The sequence below is a fragment of the Lagopus leucura genome, unplaced genomic scaffold, assembly GCF_019238085.1.
Source record: "Lagopus leucura isolate 7727_CA_CO unplaced genomic scaffold, USGS_WTPT01 Super-Scaffold_1, whole genome shotgun sequence".
Classification (NCBI taxonomy): Eukaryota; Metazoa; Chordata; class Aves; order Galliformes; family Phasianidae; genus Lagopus; species Lagopus leucura.
This window is the reverse complement of record NW_024962250.1, coordinates 32,328,901-32,348,529: the sequence shown is the minus strand read 5'-3', so window position 1 is coordinate 32,348,529 and position 19,629 is coordinate 32,328,901. Positions and strand designations below refer to the sequence as shown.

The window sequence follows — 19,629 nt, the reverse complement described above, 5'->3', positions numbered from 1 at the left end:
AAAATTTAAAAATTTAAAAAAAAATAAAAATAAAAAATACAGGTGTGAAGAATTTCAGATTCTCAAAGTGTTAAGTCATTTCTGCGTTCCAGTGAATTTCATACTTTGGCCTGCTGACCACCAGAGACTTGGGGAGTGTCTGCTGGAGGTCTACAGAGGAACTGGCAGGTCAGATAGAATCTTTGGATAGAATCTTTTTTGATAGAATTTTTTTTCCCCATCAGCTTAATGGGGTTACAAGTAGCTGAAAATGCATTAAATATTTTTCAGCTAGCTCTTTTAAATGTTAACAGTCGTACTTGACTCAGGTTGTTCTTCAGCCACCTGTAATCCAAAACTCCTTAGGACTCTCTAGCCTTTGTCGTGCTTTAAAACCTGTTGGTAAATGCAAACATTTGACTTCACAAAGTGATTGAGGTGTGATTATATCAGTGTGAGAAAGCAAATGGGGCTCTAATGAATTGTATAAAAGTTACTCAGAGGACATTCTGATTGCAAGATACCCTACTACACCTAATGATTATCATAGTGTGGAAGACAAAATTATTTCTTTAACCTCAAATAACTGAATAATAAAATGAAGATACGGTCTCTGTTCCCTTAATAGAGCACTTAATATCTAATCCAAAAAGCTTATAAACAATAGAAGATAACAAGTGTATATAGTGGTACTGTAGCAGTAGCTATTACTGTCCTTTTATGATGCAAATGATTATACTGCGTACTGGCTTTTGGATCAATAATTGTAAACACGAGTCAAGAGGTTATGATACAGTCTGCTCCTTCAAAACTCAATTCAGTGTGTCTTACTGGCCCAGAAATAACCCCCAGCAAAATTTAGACATCCATACGTGTGGCATTTCTAGAGTTTGTGTTTGGAAAGAACTTTGATGTTGAAGCCAATGTTTTCACACTGAATCTAGAAGGCAAAAAAACTGTTTCACTTTTATTTCTGGGGCTGAGAGCTTACCGCAGCAGGGAGAGGCAAGGACTATCAAAATTGTTTTTGCTACGGAGTATGCTTATAAATCATAGATTTCACAGTGGTACTCATATAGAGTTTATGATGGCAATTGTTTGTCCGTTACAACTGGGAGTACTAAAAGGATTTGTCACTGGAATGCCTGAGATGAGAATAATCTTTGACCCTTTTTGAGCTGAGGCAATACAAAATTACAGAGGAAAATAAAATGCAGTCAAACCCTGAGCAAAGAAATAGACACAATTGAGGGAGTCCACTCCAGGTGACTGGTCTAAAAGAATAAATTGATTTCAGTAGGCATAGGAGATCAATCATGAATTGCCAAAAGCAGTTTGCCAAAGCCGTTACTTCGGAATCATTATAAAACTGTTTCCATTTGCTCAATCTAACAATTTAAATTTCTGAGGGTGGGAAGGACTTACTGCCATGAATAAACTGTGAAATGTATCTTTAAAATTAAGTTTTTAATTAGAACTGGCAGTTCTGAACCTGCTGTTGGCAGGAGCCAACCTACTGAAAAAGAGCCCGGTGCAATAGACTGTAGACTGTAAAGTGTGCTTGCTTGCTGCTTTAGCATTTAACTTTTTCTTTTTTTTTTTTTTTTTTAAATAAAGGACACAGCCTTTAAAACTGAAAGTTGTGTTTCAACACCAACATTAGAAGATTTTTTTCTCTGTGGTTAAAGCAGTTTGGGAATTTCAATCAGCATTTCTTACAATAAGTGCCAAATACAGCTGATTTTCTGAAGAAATGAGCCTGTTTTAGAAAAACAACAGCAAAACAGGAAAAAAAGGAGAAAAGAAAAAAAAAAAAGAAAAGGAAAAAAGCACCTGCTGTAACAGACTCCATGATATAAATGCCATCCTACAAACCACAGTTGGACTGCTGGCATGAGTAATCCTTCATTGGTTGTGACCTGATACAAGCAACATGCTAAATTACAGTTTGCTTAAATTGTATTGTCTGTCTTAGGACTTAAAATATGTGCCTAAAATTGAGTATCTGCCTTTCAAATAGGAACTATGCATGACACCTACTTGGCAGGAGTTGCCTATTTATTTGAAAATATGCCTTGCTGCATATTCCTGAGAAAAAGTAGAGCTAATACGGTTAAAAATCCTATCCTAGGCTAAATACAATAAGTGAATTTATTGTTTTTGTGAACTTTCATGGCTGGGAGGGAAGCAGCTGATGTTAGAGGCCAAAAGGTTAGATGAATAAAAGAGCCAAGTGTCCCATGTCACCTGTCTCTATTCATTCTTCCAAGAAGCATGAGTCTGTCTCTGCTTCCCTTCCGCCTGTGGTTTAGGAACCTTGGTGGCTTCTGCATTCCTCCTCTTTTTTTTTTTTTTTTTTTTTTTTTCCTTTTTCTTTTTTCTTGTTGCTCTCACTGCTCTGTCATTTAGCAGAATCCATTTTCTGTATAGTCCAAGCCCAGTAACCCTTGTCACTGACCTCACCACCATGTGCTCGATGTGAGCATGACTCATGGTAGCGATGAGAAATCCTTGCTCTCTCTAATTTGGCCTTCTCATGTAAGGGGGGGAGGAGAGGGGCAGGGGGAGATTCTGGTATTTCCAAACTGGCTTGCTGGAAGTGTTGTGTCAGTTACGATAATTTGGTGTAACGCATAAATCTTTAGGCTGATTTGTGATTCCCAGCACACCCCTTGCAGTCTAATTGAGGAATTGCGTTTCTGTCACTCACAGAGTCTGGTGGAAATGCAAGAATGTGAGGAACAATAGGAGCAGGCTAGTACTGAGTCAAAACACATAAAGCAAAATTTGTTGTTGGGCTGGAGATGAGAAACAAGTTGGTCAGAATTACAGTGCTGCTCCTGTTGGCTGTGTGGCAATGTGAATGGCAAGTTCACTTCTGCTAGTGTGAAGAAAGCGAGCGGATGGGAGAACGAGGCAGGGATGCCACTATGTTTTATTTTGAAGAAGAGTAAAGTGAGGGAGCTGGTGGGGCTGGGCCACAGCTACACACTGTGCTCAGTCAGGGCAAAGTGGCAGCTTGAGGGGGGCCATGAGCATGATGGGCCTCCTACTCTGGAAGCTTTTGTTTATTCTCCCTTTTTTGTTTATTCTCCCTTTCGTGGCGATTTTCTCTAATCTGAAGAACAAGATGTCCTTAATGAAAACAGATGTTTTGCTCCCTTGCATATGGGAAAAAAAACCAACACCCCAAAATAGAATAAACCCAAAGAATGCTGAGATCACAAATGGGTTCCCACAAAGACAGGAGAAAAAAACCCTTTGTTAATGTCCTGACCTGTCCACTTTTTTCCCAGAGACGCATCACAGAAGCTATAGATGTGAAGATCAAGACAAGACCTGGGCCTGAGAGAGGGAGGGCTTTATGCCTCTGTACAACATAAACACTACACTGAGCTGGCTCACAGCTTCCCCATCCATGCTCTCCCACTGTGAGATCCTGGTCAATGGCAGTTTTTGTTATTGGCTTCAGTGTAAATAGGAATTGGTCCCAGTATTTAATTTAAAGCACAGGACATGAAAAAACAACATCATAACATCCCTGCTACATTTATAGCGCTGCATAAGCCACTGATTAACAAATGGATGAGATACTGAACTTTGCTTTACCATCTGTCTTTAATTACATAAAATAACTTGAAGCAATTAACAAGAAAGAAACACTGTGGCACGAATAAATAAATCCTATTGATAGAAACAGATGAGGGAATACTTAGGATATCTGAATGTATGTATGAGGATTGCTAAAAAGGCATAATCTGCACACAGTGATATTACAAATATTATCTAGCAGATTTACACTGCCATTGCCAAGTATTTCTGGAAAAAACAATAGTTACCTATGGGGATGCAGAGGAGCAAAAGGAAAGCTATGTGTGACTAGGAAAAAAAAAAACAAAAACACAAAGCTACTATGGTCCCTTCAATAGCCATGATTTTGGAGTTTTGTCTTTCAAAGATAAGAGAAACTAATATTAACAGAAAAATATACAAGGCATGAGATTTCCTAACAGTGGACCTAAAGCCAGTCTCATAAATCCACATGCTTATAAACATTTAGGCACCAGTGAGGATTAAGCTCTTTAACACTTTGCAGGATTTATGTTCTAAGTCTATTCTTTTAGCGTTCAAATACCCTTGTTTGCCTTTTCTGCTTAGGCACTTAGAAAAATGAGTGCTCTGCAATAGCCAAACAGATTAAGAACTGACTAACTGATGGATGCTAATAAGTCACTACCAGCTCTGAATGAAAGCTCCAGAATCATCCTGCATAAAATTTTCCTTAATGATTGAGACACAAATCCATCCCTAGTGAAACAAGACGAGTCAACTAAGGAGGAAATATAAATTTGGTGGAATAATAAATTATGAAGTTGGAGCAGCCCAAATTTTTTGGGCTGGACTTCTGCAAGCAAGATGAATTTTAAGTAATGAATGGTGGTATTGATGCACCAGAAGCTATATCCCAAGGGTGGTACATGAAATATTGGGTACCACTGTGGGAAACAACTGGAAACAGGATTTAGTCTGATGACACTAAGGAGAATTAATATTATCTTTGAATAAGTTAGTAGGGATGTTTGAGTTGTAGATAATAATGACTATATGGCAATAGTGTATTACACTGCTGTGGGTGCTGGAAATTTGGGAAAGAGTAAGAAAAATATAAGCACTGCTTGTAGACTGGAAAATATGCATTATTTCCTTTATTGAAGTGAGATAGCTGGATTACATTGTGTAATTACCTTCACAACAAAAAAAAGTGTCTTAGCTCATATGAATATATTGCAAGAATCAGTGGGTGGAAATGTAAGTCAAGAAATTTTAAGTAATGAGGCTTGGAACTGTAGCACTAAGTGTGATGAACTGCTGAAAGAAGCTGCTCAAGAAAGTGTTAGTGTACCTATCAAAACTGGATGTATTTCTGGGGAATGCATGTTAGCCAAACAGAAATTCCTGAGCTTGGTGTATGGAGAATGATGCAATGTTATAGTCTGTGACACAGAAGAGGTCAGACAGGATTAGCGAATGGTCCTCTCTGGCCTCAAAAGCTGTAAATCAAGGAAAATGTTTTAAACATTTTAGGCCAAATGCTACTTATTTCATACAGCTAAAACATCCACCAATTTCATGGAAGCGTTGAGACAAACAGTATCAGAACAGAAAGCAGCACAGAGTCAGAAAGAATAAAGCTTATTAAATGTACCTTTCACATTAGTATAAACATTGCACATTCTGTATGTTGCAGATTTGAGAACCAAGGCTTTAGGCTGCACTCAGTGTGGCACACAGCAAACTGAGCAATATGCACAGTAAATGTATTGAGAGACAGACTGGATGGGAAGATGGGACAGTGGATACAGGGTCTACTCAATATGCCATTTGCTACTGTTTTGGGTACTCACGTTGAGAAAAATAACTTTAATTGTTTTGGCGGGGAGCACTGCTGTGTAGACTGAAATGGGAGAAAGAATGTAAACAAAGGGTAACGATCACTTGCTGTGTTATCGTAGCTTTTAGAAATGTCTTGTGGGTCATGGCAGGGACTTTTGACAGACATCATTCTGTTTAATATCTCCATTGGTAATCTCAAAGTAGAGGTAAACAGCACAATAGTGAAATGTGCTGATGATACTAAAGCAGGAAGGAATGTAAACAGAAGACAGCAGATAAATGATATCAAAGCACCGCTGGATATTAGAAAGCTGCGTGCAAAAGAAAACAGCTCCCAAACAACTCATGAAAAGAAAGAAAGAGGAGGGGAAGATAGGAAAAGGAGGAGAAAAGGAAGGGAAAAGGGGAAGGAAACAGAAAGGAACAGGAAGGGGAAAGAAAAAGAGGAGGAAATGAAGGAAGCTGGAGTCTATTTGTCCTAGCTATCACTATTGCTGATAGGTTTCAGGGCACAGTGGACAGCAGATCAGATGGAAATGATACATGAAGTTGTAGTATTGTAAAAGCCATGCACATACAGGCATATGTCATGAAGTAGAGAGGTAATAGTTCACTTGTAAAGCTCTGTGTTATTAGTTCTAGTCTGTGTTCAATATTGCCAGCCACTGACTGACTGGAAGGACTTGGAAGAAATCCCACAGCAATTCAAAGGGTGGAAAAATCACTTTGGAGGAAAGACTGAAGCAGAAACCCAGCATGCCATTAAGTATAAACTTAACTAAGTACATGAGCTGTACTGGTGACTTTCAACTCCCTTTATAGCCCTGCTAGGTGACTTTAACAAAGGAACCACATATCAGCTTAAACGGGGCACATACTTAAGCACTTCAATAGACTGCAACAACAGCTTGGACAGACTTGTCAGGGAAGGTGACATGCCCCTGACACTGAAAGGCACATTATTGTCTGCATAGAAATCAGCAGGAAGGCATGTATTTCTATAAAGCTGGGCTGTTTCTTACCCCTGGAACAAAGGTCTGCAAAGGAGGTTTAAACCAGCCGGCATTGTTTAGCTGGAAGGGATGAAGTCAGCAAAATGAAGCCTCTTGGGTGTGAATTGTTTAAAGGTGAGAACGGGAAGATTGTCAGATATTCCTCTAGGGGGAATTCAGACTGCTGGGGGTTTTGGGATAGATTTGAATAAAGCAGCAGAGAATGCCTATGAAGAATAGCATTATGTCTTTATGTTGGAATGCTGGGAGTGCTTCCTGATTCCAAGAATTTCTGATCATATGAAGTTGCTACAAATACTCCACAATTCAAGGTGGGAAGAATGTCTGCTTTATGACCTCTGAAATCATCTCTGTGACTGTTTATAAAAGAATTCCTGTCAGACTGAATTCCTGATGCTGATTTTCAGACCAACGAAAATTAGTCTTTAAAGAATAGAGCTGTGAAATCGCAAATATGCTGGGAATATCTCTTCTGTGTAACCTTTTATTGTTCTTGTAACGGAGAATTATCTGGAGTAGAGAGCAGCCTGTTCTCAAAGAATGGCATTTTGGCGGAATTAGTACTCAGCTCTTACTGAAAGCCAAAAGAAGGTGAATACCCAGCCACTTAAACTTTTGTGACAAACTGAATTGTTATTTATTTATTTATTACTTTTTCCTCAGAAACAGAAGAAAAAACTCCTTTCTGAAAAATAAGTGATACTTCGGTGTTTCACTCAAATAATGATTTTAGAATTCCAATGTAGTTAATATCTGATGGTTTCATAATTAGGATTAGCAATTAATTTTGTGTAAAAGAACGCCTAATATTTAGTGTAAGAAATTTAATAGTGAAAAGAAGTGTTGGCTATGGCAGGGATTTAGTCTTGGAAAGTTTGGAGACGCTCTTCTGGGCTTGACTAGTCAGTATCCACAAGAATTTAATAAAATCCCTACATAGGTTAGGAAAAAAAGCAAGTGGGAAAGAGTAAGTGAATGATGATTAGAGTAGAACTTCCCTTTACAAATGTTGATTGACCACATGCTTCAAAGCTGACTTTGTCTTCACTGGATGGAAGTCAGGAAATGGGGTTAAATCATTTACGTGAGTGAATATCTACATTTTCTCCTTTTGCTTCTTTCTTCGTGCCTGTTACTGTCCAGTTTTATATTGCGCCGCTTCATTCATCCCTTATTTATTTTTCTGTCTGGATAGGATGCCTCTGTAAGATGGTTCAAGTAATTAACTTGCAACCTATTATTCTTCTCACACAGTAATTTAGCTCTAACGTTCAGCACTCGGGCCCTTTAGAATGCAGAGCTGCTACAGCAATGTTAAGATTTTTATGTGTAGTACAGTACAAAAGCTACCAAAAGAGGGCAACATATGAGCCAACAATGAGAAATGTATCCTGAGGAGTTTACAGTTCTGTATCTGTGACACCCTTCCCCCTTTCTTTTTTAGATAGAGCAAGAAATTTTAGCAGAGCTGGTCAGGAAACAGTATTTCCATTATGTGGGAAAAGAAGTAAAGGTGCTGAAGTTTTCACAGAATGAAAATTCAGAAAAAAAAATTATTTGGTATGATGGAAGTGTTCCAAAAAAATCAAATAGTTCACACATCAGAAAGTCTGGAAGTTATAATGTCATTAAAATATTTAATTTAATAGGGAAAGAGGTTAAAGTGTATGTTTATGTTAAATATACGCTATGAAGTTCAAAACAAACTGAAATGAAGCAAGGGATACTAAAATGTTTTTACTTTAGAAAACAGTGCTATTACTGTCAATGAATGTAAACGGCATTTGAATTTGTCTCATTAAAATGTTGTCAAAATAAGTATGCTCTCAAAAAGGCACGCTGATTGAGAACAAGCTGTATCTTCTGAAGGAATAAATTCCCTCTGAACACGGCTTAATTACATTCGCCCTCAGTGAAAGGCCTGAGAGAATTTCAAAATACTCTTAATAATCCTGCAAAGGACTCAGGTAAACCAGCCACCTGCAGGACCATCCCTGGGGCTGTGTCTGTGGCACTAGACAAAGTGTCGGACATGTGAGCTCAAGAGCTCATATACCCTGGACAACACAAAACCTGCAGTCATTGGCGAATGGTTTGTTGTAAACAATGGTGGTTTTTTTCCAAGGTATTCAATAGTACCACAAGGAGTTAGTCTTGAATGTGTGCCAGCGTGGCAATGTGGATACAGTAAGCAAATATAATCTACCTCGCTTAGGGTAAATATTTGGCTACAAATGTATTGAGAGCTCTTTAATTCTCTGTACACTTCTACCATGAGAACCAGAGGAAAGGCTACGGAGATATAAAGACTGGAGTGTCATTTTTTTTTTTCTTCTCTTATCAGCTGCTCAGATAGGCCAGCTGCCAATCAAATCTAAAATCTCACTGGAGGAAATAAATGAAGGCCTGTAGGTGTAGAAATCTGCTGTTTATGCAGCTGCACCAAGTTCTTGCTAACTCATGCAGGCAAAGTCTTCATGCAGATATGCAAAATTCTGTGGCTGTATCTGAGAAGTTGACAATGGAATTTAGGGCATCCTCTTTTTTTTTTTTTTTTTTTTTTTTTCCTCTCCTTCCTCTGTTTCTTTTTTCTTTTCCCTCCCTCTTATTTCTTTTTCTCCAGACTAACTTCAGCTTGCTTCTGTGACAGCTTAAAGTGCTGGAAAGTTTCTCAGAAGGAGAGAAGTCAGATGTATGATCTATCTGGAGGGCAACGAAACATTTTGAAAGTTTAGTAGTACTCACCTGTCTTGAAGTCAGGACATTCTGCTTGAAGGAACAATACTTGTCTCATTTATCCAGGTCTTGCTTTTGCATCTGTATTTCTGTTGATGCTAAAAGAAGGAAAAATTTATTCTCCCTAACCAGAAACAAATAGAGGGTTCTGTCTGGAGGATTTCTCCATTGTCTGTTCTGCCAAGTGAATGGCACCTTTGCATCATTCACCCGATGAGGGGCTGCAGAACCACGGGGTATAAAATAAGATGTTCAGTATAGGATTGACAGCTGTGTACAATGTCTGTGGTGCTGTATCAAGCACATTGACTCTAATCACAGTGTTTTCAGACAGCTCCTACGTTCTGAGTATGCGGAAGCTATATATACTCATCTGCTTGGCCCTCATTTCTTGTACTGCACATCTATTTTTGATTAATGTCTTGATACTCCCTCCCAGGCAACAACACTGCTTCTGGGACTCAAACAAGAAACAGTTACAGAATATAATACATGCATTTTAATGGCACTAGGAGGTATGGTTCATTATGCAGTACTGTCTATTTGCAGGAAGAATGGTGAATTGTATTCTTTAATAGCCTTGCCTTGGAGGTATGAGCCTACACAGCAAGTCTGACTGCCATCTGTGTCTCTCCTTTACCAGCAGCTCTTAGTGGCAGGGATTTGCTCAGGAAAGGACTGGCCTATGCCCACAGACACGCTGATTCTCACAAGTGGTTCTGCGTGTGTCTTTCCATCCGAACTTCTGTCAAATTCAAGTCTAAATTCCAGAAAGCAACGATAGCACTGACAGTAGTCACTTCAGAATAGGAAGCAATTGCTTTACCTTTGTGAATACAGACCAGATTTTAGAAATGCCTTGGCTTCTCTGAGCTATCAGAGTTTCACCCTACAAGGCAGGCTATGGGGAGGGATGTGTTGCCTCCTTTGCAAATGTGGTACATGACTGCTGTTATATCACATCTGAAGACAGATGGATCTCTGAGGGAACTGCAGCATCCAATCATGTGTTTTGTTTCCCTTGGTATTGATTCATGTGGTTAGTCTGTTTCTGATTTTATTTCTGTGTAGTCCAAGGGCAAGTCTGTTGTGTGCCCCATGTACCCGAGAAAGGGTGCAGAAGGCAGACTGAAAATAAATAAATCAAAAACAGATAGACTAATTGCACAGACACATGCCAAGGGAGGAGAAGATACATCTCCATGATCAGTTACGCTTGTCTTGTTGGAGGAGAGTCTGATGTTTCAGCATGTGGCGTAATTCTGCCACACTGGAGAAGAGTGGGAACGTCCTCTTCCTTGTCTGGTGGAGCAGAACCTTCTCGTGTGGTTGCCACATGGCACGTCCCAGCCTGGGGAGGCCCAGCTCCCTGAGGATGGGGTGGGGAGAAGTGAAACTGGGAAGTGGGAGGCTGTGTTTGCCTGGCCAGTGCCTCCCCCAACAGCCAGCGGGGCTAAGCTGACATGAGGAAGGATGTAATCTACTGTTGGTTGTGTTACGCTCCGAGCACATTACTTCCTTCCATGGAATAAGAGGATAGTCATGGATGTCATTGTGGCTCACAGGCTGCTGGGGCAGCACGGCTCTGTGCCTTGCCTACAATCAAATGACCCGGGTGTGTGAATTAGGAAGGCTTTTGATGTCATTCTCTGAGTGCTGCACTGCGGGAGACAAAGACTTCTTAACGTAAGGTCAGGCTCTCGCTTAAACATAACCATGAAACTAACTTTGACTCTCCAGCAGCTGATACAGGCAATGGTCTCCTCGCACCGCTCTGGCACTTAGCATAAGAAAGGTCATTATGTGGGCGGATTAGGCAGAACCTGTCAAAGTTGCATGTGAGTTCTTTGGCTGCATTTCCTTCCCTGGGCTAATAATGCTGAGGAGATGGGGAGTGGGTTGACACATTCTCTGGCAAGTGTCATGTAACCCAGTGAAGTGGAGGACATGTCAGCCACAAGACTTTTTTGCTTTAGTAAGCTGCAGGCAGAAGTGACATGCCGTTGCGGCTAGCAGCCTTAATCCTATGTGTATTCACACCATCAGCATTTGCAGAATGGTCTCTGCTTCCCGAGGGCACTGCTACGGAGCCAAAGGTGTGTTGGGAGAAAAGAGTAAGGGAATGCATCCAGATAGATATTGTTTAACCCTGGGAAACAGCAGTAAGTGAGGCACTTGCATATTCTCTATGGGCAGACCCTGAACATCTTTACAATTTGACTGTCATGATCTCATATAATCATATAATCATCATAGAGTTATCATCATAGAATTGCTGGAGTTGGAGGAGACCTTTAAAGCTCATCTAGTCCAACTTCCCTGCAGTAAACAGGGGCATCTACAGCTACATCTCCACAGGAACCACTGAATTTGATACTGGTATACACGGGGAAGTATTCCTTTTTTTTTTTTTTTTTTTTTTTTTTTTTCAATATACAGAAATGCTCCATAGCAGCTCCATTCAGCAGAGTTTACAAAGAATCCATGTATCAGATCGGAAAAGGCTTTTAGGACAGAAGATCCTAAAACAAGACAGCTGGACACTGATGAGATTTATGATACAATCACTGTTGCTGATTCCCTGATCTGTAAGGGGATGTTGGTAAGAGTACTGGGGAGAATTTCCCAAGGAGCAGCACAGTCAGAAGGTAAATCATCCTCAGGGACAAGAGAATCATCAGGGGAACAGGGAAAAGTGGTGTATTCATTCTCACAACAAAGCCTGGTTTTGCACGGCTCCTTGCTTAAAGCCTGTGCCAAGGAGACACAGCTTAGTCCCTGGCTGAGGCAATGTGCTGGGTGGGTTCCTCACAAATCACTGTCAGTGTAGCAGAAGATGGCACAGGCATGTTTACCCAGTGTGTCTGAAATGCCATCTCCTGCCACTGACAGAATGTTGCAGGCTGTGTTCAATTGTCAGGAAAAGACGTGGCAGCTGGGTGTTAGCTGCGTGTCACAAAACAGAGCGGTCGTGGGTTTGGTCTAACTTATAGAGGGGGCAGTACTCAGTTCACTGAAAAGAGATGCTGTGATGTGTTTTCCACTATAATTCACGATTTTGAAGCAAAAAAGAAAAAATATGGGACCATCAGTCTCTATGGGTAACTGTGTGTAAAGGACAATTAGTGCTCTTTTGCAGTGTCTGTGGTCAGGAATTGCCATCCCAGGTGCCATGCTTGAGTTCCCTGTAAAAGTGAAGAGCAGAAGTGGCATAAGCACATATATTAATTGCTCTGTGAGCAGTAGGAGCTGCCAGCATGGATGGGGAGGCTGTACCTTACCCCCATATCGATGGCAATGCTTCCTCCCTTCACTTGCTGGTGTTCAGCCACAGCACAAGATTGTAGAATGAGGGTGAGAGATACTACTCAGTAGCTACACCTCCTACAAGCATACACCTTCTCTCCCGGTGTGGGTGATGCTCTTGTGTCAGACGCAGGTGGTTTGTAAGTCAGTCAGTTGGTGATGAGAGCGTGGGGTCAACGGGATGGGCAGGAGACTGAAAGGCTGCTCAGGGATGAACTGACGCACCCATTCTGCAATAGGGGAGCAAGAGCCGAGATGGGAAATGACTGCCATTTAATTCAAGCCTGCCTGCGTTGCTTGTCATTCGGGTGAAGCTGTAGACAACCTGTATCAGCATGATGCCTGACATGGAATTTGCATTGTCCCATGATCAGCATGACCCTGCTCAGATCACCAGATAACGTCACACCTCCCATTGCGTAACACCATCGTGTTCTCTAGATCCTGAGCCTGCAATAGTTATTGAGTTGGCTGTTTGTGCACTGGGGAGGGAATTCAAATATTTTTAAGTGCTTCAAATGGTAGATAGGTGCCCTTTGTTGAGAGTAAAGCAACCTGATTCCTCATATGTCCACATATTGAAAGGATGAAATTTGTGCCAGCAGGGATAAAGGAAGAGTTTTTATCTGTGTATGAGTACATTACGTGCAAGGGTACACATCAGCATTTAGGTAGATATCAGTGTTTTGTAATTCCAGGATCCTGTAACTTAAATAACCCTCTGCTGCCATAGTATTTTTCATTAACAGTCAAATAAAAATTAGTCTAAATTCTTTGTGTTCATTTATTGCTTTAGTGCTCTCCCCTCCCCCAAATTATGTGCTTGATTTTTTGCATGGCAGTGTATTTGCTGTTTGATTGCTTGTTTGTTTTTATTTGAAATCTTACTGCATGTACTGTCTAAAGTCTTGCTGAGCTGAGAGCTCAGAAAATGTGTATGTTTATGTACCTTTGTTCGTGCACAAAGGCTGATGGATAGCTAATAAAATGCACATCTCTGCGGTCCTTTCATGCTTATGATCTCCTAGCAGAAGTTGTGAGTATTCAAATAAAATAGAACTGATCCAAAATGTACATATTTAGCTTAGATAATGGCAGCCCCCAGATATGTGCCTCTTTCGGCTGCTGGAAATCTGTCAGCTGAACAAAGAGCAGGATACATTGTGAATCAGGCTGTCCTAAAAGCTTTATGCGATAGATACACTTTATGGAGTTATTTCCATTTTTCTTACATTTCAAAAGCGGACTCAGATCCTAATTATCACGAAGACAAATTCCCCAAATAATTATTTTCAGTCAAGGATTGCAGTGTGTTCTGAAAGTTAGAATGTATGTTAAAAGAGCACAGATTTTCCTAAAGCTCTATATAAAGCTGCATAAAGCTTCTCCTTGTTCCTTCCATCTGCAAAGTTATTCCTGAAAAGTCATTTTGCATATGTCTTTTTGCTATCTTTCAGAGAGGAGAAAATATAAATGAGCTGTAAAGCTCCTGTTGTTCTGAACTCTTTCTCTCCTCTTTTACCGATGAGTTCATCAAATAAAATTCCACTAGAAACAAATGTTATTATGGGATTAGCAGAATGAATGCCAGAGTTCAAATACTAAACATTAAAAAAAAAAAAACAAACAAAAAAAAACCCAACAACAACAAAAAAAAAAACCAGCAGTGGGCTTAATGACGTGAAGGAAGTTGTAGTTTAAACATCAAGGTCAATTATTTCGTTAAATATTGTTTAAAAGTTACTTGTCTTGAAACAAAACCAGAGCTATCCATTTCCCAAAAATGCAAACAGATTATTCTGCCCCTGTTTGTCAGCTTCAGTAGATAACTTCTATTTGATCTTCAAATGGAAACGGTTTCTGTTACAGATTTATACAACAGGCTGCTTCTTAAAAGAAAAAAAAAGATCTTAAGGCTGGAGCTGCTGTTTGCTTTCCCTTGTAATCCTGTGAGAAGATTTGCATAAGAAAAGCAAGTAGATTCGAGTCTAGGTTTTTCTGTCTACATCTAAGTCGTTCATTTATTCAGAAGGACAGTGATGGATTTGTAAATCAGGTGAGCAGGAAATCCCACAGTCAGTTCAGCTAGATTCCTCTAAGAGTAGCGGAGGCTGCCTATGGAGGCTAACTGGAGTTTAGTCAAGCAATTACAGCAGTCAAACACAGGGAGTCCAAAACCTAAAACCTCCAGTTCTAGGTATTTTTCCTGAGACTGTATACTCAGCTTTAAAACAACATCCAGAACGGGTATTTCCTGAACCTTGCAGAGCAGCCTCTCATGTCTGCATGTAACAGCCTCACAGCTCCTAACAGCCCCATCTCATTTGGGACCTCAGTGAGCGGAGCAGTGCAGGGTGGGCATGCACTGTGTGTCCTAACCAAGTGCATGCCCCCAGCTCCAAGTGTGACACAAGTGTGAACAAACCCGTTTATTCTGTGTAGAATGGGAATATAGAGCCATGCCTACAAGTGTGGTGTGAAGCACGACAGTTTAATGTGTGCAATGTACTTTGAATTTTTTTTTGGTGTATGGAAAGACAAGCTGTTTTATGGGAAGAGGCTTAGGAAGGATGTTTTGGACCAAGGGGTCAAGTCCCTTGCTGTGGGTGGTAACCACACCTCAGAGGCTGGTACACAAACCATCTTCCAGCTGCTTGGACAACTTTCTGCTTATGGAAGGCCTTTCTGGGTCCCCCCTGCTCTGGTGGGGTGAAGCTGCTTTTCTGTTTCCATTTTCAGTCCCTTCTTCATCCGTTCTTACCAATTCTTTCTCTTATAATTATTTTATTTGGGAGGAAGGGAGGGAAATTTTCTCATAATTTTAAGATTCATTTGCATTTTCCTCTGAGCCCCAGGCACCTGGTGGAAAGGCGCCAGCAATGCTGTAGGCTGGTTCCATGTACCAATAAAAATAAAATAAAATTAAAAAAAAAAAAAAAAAAAAAAAAAAAAAAAAAAGAGTAAGAAAAGAGCCATTCTTAGAAAGCCTCCAGCGTTCCAGCTCGAGTACAAACAGCTTCTTATTTGGGACTCTCCTCGAGTAAACCAACAGTCCCGGGCGAAGGGGCCACAGCTCTGTGGTCTTGCACAAACCCAGACCCCTCGGGGCGGGTCGGGGGGGGATATGACAGGGAAGGAGGAAAGGGGAGGGGAAGAGGGAACCATCCGCAAACCGCTGCTGGGACCTCGGCCGAAGGGGGCGACGCTGTGCCGGGTCGAAGCAGCCCGGCAGACCCCCCATCTCTGCCCGCCCCGCCCGGGGTTCTGCCTGTTTCCCCGGCTTCAGCGGCCGACAGATTCCCGTGCTGAGCCTCGCCTCGGGCTTCTCTTTGCCCAGGGAACGGGCACGGTCGCTGAAGCTGCGCTCCCGTGGGCCGGTGTTGATTTTTTCGTTTGTTCGGTTTTGGCCCCTGCGCTTCGCTCTCGGTCCTTTCTCCCGCACCGGCGGTGCAGCCCGTGTCCTGCCCCGCAGCAGTCTGTGGGCTCGCAACGGGTGCGAGCGTGTATTCGAACCCGCCTCCTCCTCCTCGGAGCGGGGAACAGAGGCAGCGAGTCCGCGTTCCCCGGCGGCCCGCACCCTCGGTTCCCACAGAGGACTGCGGTGCGTGGGGTGACGCGGGGCTGTGGCAAGGTTGCGGGGTCACCGAGACATGTGGTCTGGAGCCTGGGTACCATCAGGCTATCGGGAAATGCACCGACGAGCCGCCAGCCCGTGGGGACCTCTAAACAACTAAATAATCCTCCTCTTTCACCCACCGGGACCCTCAGTTCAGTAACGCTGAAGAAAGAACAACAAAACGCCCTCGAAGCTCAGCACTCCCAAAGAAAACAGAAAACATAAAAGAGAGCGAACCACCAGCACACCCCACGAGCTGCCCCCAAACGGCGAGGAGAGGCGAGCCGGCTTTCAGCCAGCGGGGGGTCAGGCTGCCAGGAACCCCCTCGCCCTCCACCATCGTCCGCTCGTTCCTAATTCCTTCGAGTTTAACCAGATTCCCCTACTGACAACGGGGTCTGGTAGGGTTTCACCCCCAGAGCTTAATTATATTGAAACAAGAAGAAAGCAGATGCAGGTGAAGCTCCTAACACTTGCGGGGTGCCGGAGCTGCTGGCACCAACGGGACAGCCTTGGGGAGGGCTCCCGAAAAGGAGCGGGGCAGCCCCCGTAGGCGGCGGGGAGCGGAGTCCGCCCGCAGCGTTGCGCTCCGCCGGGCTGTGCCACGGAGATCGTATCGAGAGAGCCTTTCCGGGAACGGGCTCCCGACAGCTCTCCGACGGGTGGGGGTGGGGAAATGAAAGAGAAAAGGCCAAAGAAACAGTGCGATTTTGAGAGCGGGACCAAATCCTAACGTGTTACATAAAAGCCACGGGCGGTTCTTATCAGCGAGCCTGGCCTGAAGAGGAACAATCCCCAGGAGCGGTTCCAAAACAGCCCCGTTAAAGGAACAATTGTGAAATGCCAACTTCCCACCAGAGCACGAACAGCGGGAGCCGGGCATGTCCCGTCTGTAACCGGGCTTCTGACAAGCGACAGAGAGAGGGGAGGGGATGGGGGGGATCCTCTCTTGACAAGATTTATCAAGAAACATTTAACTGGGCTTTAATCATATTAGCAAGAGCCCAATTAGGGCTGAGAGCGAAGCGAGGCGGCTGGCAGGCTGCGGGGGGAGGAGGAGAAGGGGGGGGGGGGAGGAGCGAGCGGTGGAGTCACGCGAGGAAAGTCCTTTCATCGGGCTGCGCTCTCGGCGAGCAGAGGAGTGCGAATAATCACTGCCCTTCACGGGGGGACGGGGGAGGGAGCGGGCGGGGAATGTGTGTAAAGGATCATTAAGGCCAGGCAGAAGGGTTTTTTGGTGTTGTTGTTTTTAATTATGACGGCTGTTAAGGTGCTGTCCCTGAGTTTTCTCGGGCTCTGTTCTTACGAGCGGAGCGGGGAAGAAGCGAAGGGGCCCGGCGGCACCTGCTGCACCGCCCTGGTGGAGCGGAAAGGACTCTTTCCCAGGCAAAGAGGGGCTCTGATCTACCCGCCGCTCCCCTCCAACTTCCCTGAAAGGAGAAATCCCCTAAAAATCCTTCCCCGGGCACTTCTCCGTGATGCGCGGCTCCTTGGGGGAAGGGGGGATGGGCACGGCTCTCTCGCCCCACCGGACCCCATCTCGGTGAGCAGGGCCGGGAGTTCTCCGAGGTTCGCAGAAAGCCCAGAGAGAAGCGCGGAGCTGGGGCCACCCGAGACAGGTTTTGGGGGGAGGTCGCCCGTCCGGGGGGGGGGGGGGGGGGGGGGGGGGAGGAAAGGGGCTCGCATTTTCCCCTTGCCTCCTCCTCATCTTTAGCACGGGCATCCTGCCCTGTCCTTAGGGAGCGGTCCTTTGCAGCTACGGGGATAGGGAGGGCGCAGGACGGAGAAATGAAGCTAGCTCCCATAGGAGAGGTGGGGCCGGAGAGAGAGGCCGGGGAATGCGATGCCCCCCGGGTCGCGCCGCATGTGGGAGCCGGCCGTGACCCTGCCCGCGGCTTTCGAGACATCGCCGACAGCTGCCAGCAGCTGCTTCGCTGCGCTGCCACCACCCGCAGCTGCCGGGAGCGGGGCGATAAGGGGCAGCGGTACGCCTTTAGCCCGAGAAAAGCAGCCTGTTTGCGCAGTGGGGCAGAGGCTGCTGGCTTTTTTTCTTTTCAACAGGGTAGAGATGAGGGAGGCATTGCCACGAGCATCCCCGCTGTCGGGAGATCCCCAGTGCACGGAGGGGGTCTCCTCCTCTCACCTCCCAATCCGTGCCCACCCCTTCCCGCATCCCGAAGAGGCCGCAGTCCCTCCCTTCGGAGCCGGGCGGCCCCTTGCCCGCCGCTCCGTGCCCTCTCGCTGACCGTCTTCCCTCCCCCTTCCTTACTCCATCCACGCTTACCTTTCCGGCCCGGCCGCCGAGGGGCTCGGCCCCCCCCCCCCCCCCCCGCCGCTCCCGCCCCCCGCCCCGTCGCCGCCAGCCCCGCCGAAGAGGTGCCGCACGCCGCCGCGCCGGCAGGGACCCGGCTCTCGCCTCGCAAAGCGCTCGACTGGCGCTGGCAGCCCCGCCGGGTTCATCCGAGGACAGCGGCGGCTCTGCGCCGCGGCTCGTCTGGCTGCCAACGCCGCGGCAAAGACTGATGCTGCCGCGGCCGGGGGTGACTCACGGCGGCCCGCGGCTGCCGCTGATTAGCGGATCAGAGAGCCGAGTGGGAAGCGGGCACGGCGCGGCCGCTCCTTCTCCGGGCACCGCGGGCTGGGCCGGGCCGGGCCGGGTCCCCCCCGAGTCACACATCCTTACCTTCCCAGCCCCCCTCATCTCCTGCACAATGTATTTTTATTCTTTCGGAATAATCCGACGACTTTGTCGGAGCACAAATTCACCCTTCCAACAGCGAAATGGTCTCCCCCAACCCTTTCCTTGCCGCGTGAGAGCCCCGACGGCACCACAGTGTGCAGCCCGCAGCGCTCCGACGGCGGCCGCCTCAACGTAAGTGCCCGCGTCGTGGCCACCTTCCGAGGGGCTGCGGGGCCGGGAGGGGATGGCAGAGCGCTGTGTGCCCCGGGGTCGCCAGGAGATTTAGAGGGGCTGAGTTGGGTGAGCCCAAGGCTGAGTGAAAGCTGCCTCTTGGTTCTTGGCTGTGTCCTCCGCTGGTGTCATGTTGTCTTTCAGGGAGAGCCCAAATCTCATCGTGGTTCTGAGGCCTGGTGGGCAGGCTGGGGACTGATCTTCTGCCTTGTCCCCACCTCAGCCTCCCTGTCCCAGTGTGGTGTGGCAGGCCCAAGCTGGTTCCTCAGTATCCATTTGGGCAAACACATGGCTCAGCAGATGGGAAGAGAGATGTGGGCACCTGGGGAGAGATGTGGAATCAGCGTCAGGAAAGAAGGTGAGCATCAGTGTGGAGCATGTGGATGGCTGTGCTCAGCATGCAGGCTGCCGTGTTGCAGCTGCGTGTGGTTTCCATGGAGTCCCCAGGGCATGTCCCAGCTAGAATACACTGCAGAAGTTTTTCATGGTGAGCGTGTTTTCCTGTTTCCCAGGTGCAGCCTGACTGGTTGCATTTCACACCCTTTGCATCGGGCAGTTCAGTGCCTCTGAGAAACATGCTGCCTGTGTGACATCTGTGTTCTGAAGTGTGTTTATGAATGGAAACTGTGGCAGAATGCATCTTTCTGTGCACTCTGTAGGCACAGCTCTAAAAG

General features: G+C 45.2%; 2 long non-coding RNA genes across 5 annotated transcripts in view; one reads left to right on the top strand and one right to left on the bottom strand.

Moving 5' to 3' along the window:
* LOC122180866 overlaps window positions 1-18,356 on the bottom strand; it is a 33,391-nt gene extending 15,035 nt beyond the window's left edge. The window contains exons 1-2 of the long non-coding RNA XR_006179246.1: window positions 18,329-18,356; window positions 9,132-9,220 (exon numbers count right to left, since the gene is read on the bottom strand). This is a non-coding gene — a long non-coding RNA (uncharacterized LOC122180866). The remainder of the gene's footprint in view (window positions 1-9,131; window positions 9,221-18,328) is intronic.
* The window catches only part of LOC122180878, a 397,042-nt gene that overhangs the window by 99,203 nt on the left and 278,210 nt on the right, over window positions 1-19,629 (top strand). For 3 of the 4 annotated variants that reach the window (XR_006179252.1, XR_006179250.1, XR_006179251.1), the window contains exon 1: window positions 19,114-19,313. The exons of the other annotated variant lie outside the window; for it this stretch is intronic. This is a non-coding gene — a long non-coding RNA (uncharacterized LOC122180878). Of the gene's footprint in view, window positions 1-19,113; window positions 19,314-19,629 lie in introns of those variants that run through there. 4 annotated transcript variants of the gene reach the window in all.